Source organism: Orycteropus afer, unplaced genomic scaffold (genome assembly GCF_000298275.1).
Source record: "Orycteropus afer afer isolate SDZICR_OR568_19922 unplaced genomic scaffold, OryAfe1.0 scaffold00264, whole genome shotgun sequence".
NCBI lineage: Eukaryota > Metazoa > Chordata > Mammalia > Tubulidentata > Orycteropodidae > Orycteropus > Orycteropus afer.
Window position 1 is genome coordinate 3,986,210 of NW_006921851.1, and position 3,549 is coordinate 3,989,758.

The 3,549-nt window shown below is 38.3% G+C and overlaps 1 protein-coding gene across 1 annotated transcript in view; it reads right to left on the reverse strand.

Annotated features, from left to right (window-relative positions):
* The window catches only part of XRCC2 (X-ray repair cross complementing 2), a 67,408-nt gene that overhangs the window by 48,615 nt on the left and 15,244 nt on the right, over positions 1–3,549 (reverse strand). The gene's annotated exons all lie outside the window — the stretch shown is intronic.

Below are 3,549 nucleotides of genomic sequence, written 5' to 3' on the forward strand. Positions count from 1 at the left end.
CCTCCTTGCCATTTTTGCAGTAATGTAGTCCTAAGATAAAATGTGTGAGAATCACTGAATTATAAGACTGAAAGAATTCAGACTGAAGGAGAAGGCAGAAAAATTTTCATGAATAAGATGGAACATATGGAATGACTAGAAAACATTTTAGTACCTCTATGCATATGAATAATCCCTTCACCAAAATGGCTAACTTGGAAAGTTACTTACGGCATTTGTTTATTCTTACTATCATTGCTCAAAAAATTTTAAAATTCTCCCTTCTGAGAAATCCTTGTAAAACAGTAATCAATAAAGTAATGTAATTCTTTTTGACATAACTTTTTGAACAAGCATAATCTGTTCCTCTTAGTTACCTATCTTATTCAGCCAGTTTGGATCTGACTTTCCATTATTATTTAAAAAATCATATTGATTTTCAAAGAATGGCAACTTTTTACTGTTGAGAATAATCAGAACAGTGTTTTTTTTTCAAAACAGCAAGTATACTGAGTACAGACAGAATACAAGTACTTCTCATATTTGAAAATAGATTTAAACTTACAAATAATGAATAACAACAATTTATAAGTCATTTCATGGGATATCTTCCAAATAGATGCAGAAAATATCCTAAGAATTTGACATGAACTTGCCTAACTATAATGGAAATTAATGGTGTTGTCTAGATTTGGAGAATGAGTGAAAAGAAGGTAGAGTCAACCTGAAGTTTCAGAAGGGCAAAAAAAAGAAAAAAGAAAAAGGGGGAGTTTCTAACTGGGGTAAAAGGAACCTAATAAGTTCTGTGTGATATTGACAATGTTCTTTTAGGGAAGTTTACATCAGGCAATCAAGGCTTCATGATAGTAGCCATAAAGATAATTCAACTATTTCTCTTGATTCACTAAGCAACTTCTTGATTATAATTTGGTTTCTGAGACAGACTTTCCTAACTGGGAAAGAATATACAGCAGACACAAGGATTTTAGACTATTTGGCAGTTTCAATAATCATTGTAAATACATAGACTTGACATTTGGTTTGTAAATCAGTATCTCCTAGGTTTTACATTCATAGTAACAGCTATCTAATAACAGCTACCATTTGTTTACTGTGGTATCAGCAGTACATGTTGTTGTTAGGTGCCGTCGAATAGGCTCTAACTCATAGCAACCCTATGTACAACAGAACAAAACACTGCCCAGTCCTGTGCTAGCCTCACAACCCTTTCTATACCTGAGCCCATAGTTGCAGCCACTGTGTCAATCCATCTCATTGAGGGCCTTACCCTTTTTTGTTGACCCTCCACTTTACCAAGCATGATATCCTTCTCCAGGGAGTGGTCCCTTCTGCCCACATAATCAAAGTAGATAAGACAAAGTCTAGCCATTCTCACTTCCAAAGGGAATTCTGGCTGCACTTCTCCCAGGATAGATTTGTTAGTTCTTCTGGCAATCCATGGTACTTTGTTGGTCTCTGCCCAACACCACAACTCAAAAGCAACTCTTCTTCTGTCTTCTTTATTCATTGTCCAGCTTTCTCACACACTATATAGGGCAACTGAAAACACCAAGGCTTGGGTAAGGTGCACCTTAGTCTTCAAAGAGACATCTTTGCTCTTCAGCACTTGAAAGAGGTCTTTTGCAGCAGATTTGACCTGTGCAATATGTCATCCGATGTCTTGACTGCTCTTTCCACTAGTGTTGATTGTGGAACCAAGTAATATGAAATCTTTGACAACTTCAATCTTTTCTCCATTTATTGTGATGCTGTTTACTGGTCCAGTTGTGAGGATTTTTGTTTTATGTTGAGGTGTAATCCATAATGTAGACTGTAGTCTTTAATCTTCATTAGTAAGTGCTTCAAGTCATCCTGACTTTCAGCAAGCAAGATTGTGTTGTCTGTATATCGCAGGTTGTTAATAAGTCTTCTTCCTATCCTGATGCTGCATTCTTCTTCATATAGTCCAGGTTCTTGGATTATTTGCTCAGCATACAGACTGAGCAAGTATGGTGAAACAATACAACCCTGATGCACTCCCTTCTTGATTTTAAGCCATGAAGTATGCCCTTGTTCGGTTAGAACAACAGCCTGCTGGTCTACTTAAAGGTTCTTCATGAGCACAATTAAGTGTTCTGCAATTCCCATTCTTCTCAATGCTATCCATAATTTGTTATGATCCACACAATTGAATGCTTTCACGTGGTCAATAAAACACAAGTTAACATCTTTCTGGTATTCTGGAAGGAGAAAGGGGCCATCCACTTTTCCAAGAATTGGCCAGTGAAAATGTTATGAAATAGCATGGAAATACTATCTGATATATCAGCAGTACATATTTTACATATATTATCTCTTTTAACATTAACTCTATTTGTCATTATTCTATTTATCAGGGGAGGAATCTAGTAAATGTCAGAACCAAGATTCCCTTGACTCTCTGCCAAAAGGGCAGGGAGGCCACATCTTCTGAGATCCTCTAACTGCACAAGATGAAGACAGAATCACCATCAATAGCCCAAGGCCTATTACAGCAAGGCCAGACATGCTGCCTCCCTCCAGCCCTTTCACCAACCATTCCTCCCAAAGCACCCACCACCTCTCTCCTGGGTTCGATAATTCACTGCAGTGGCCACACAGAACTCACAGATTATGGGTTTTATTAGGGAAGCACCAAGCTACAATTTAAGTTCAGGAAAAATGCTCAGTCTCTCTCCCAGCCCACAGTCTCTTTCCTAACAGTCTCTCAGTCTCTCTCCCAACAGTGAGTGTCCCTCGGTATCTCACTCAGCAATGCATATCTCTTGTATCTCTTTCCCAGCAGCACATGATTTAGCAGCACATCTTCCTCAACCAGCAGTCAGAGAGAGACTTCTTCTGCCTCTAGGAGTCTGGCAGAGTGGCCAAACTAACCAATCATAACATCAGAATTCTAAGCACCTGAGAGACAGCAGGACCCTCCCAGAACAATGCTTTGTGTTGCGCTCAACAGAAATACCCCAGGTGGATAACTTTTACAATCAGGAGCTCCTCAGTTGCTCACAGCAAATTCCACCACAGAGTTTACAAAGACTTATGGCTAGAAAAGCCACACCAGGTAATCTACTACACCACGCTCTCACAGCCTAGAATTTTTCTAGTATGCTCCACAACATCAGAGTCAGTATCACTGAGTCTGATAAAATCTTATTACAGGGACTAATGGAGTTTTTAAAGAGGAGAATCAAACCCATCTGAGTTCCTGTCTAGGCAATTATCTGGCCTCTTTCAAACATCTCTATTTGTACTCCTTCTAATGACAAGAAAGAGCCCCCAAATGTTTTCTGTAAGATCACCATTACTAGAGCAAGCACATAGTCTACAAAAGGGAAAATAACCAAGTGTATTCCCCTAAGTCTTAAACTTTATTTCCAAAAACAGAATAATATGTATTATGATATCAAAAACAGTCATAGAAGGTAGAGGGTAGAATGGAACTAGGTGCTGGGGATATTCGTAACAGAGTCCTGTCCTCATAGAACTGAAAAGAAAAAGCCAAAAGGTTAAGAAAAAAAAAAAAAAAAAAAAAAA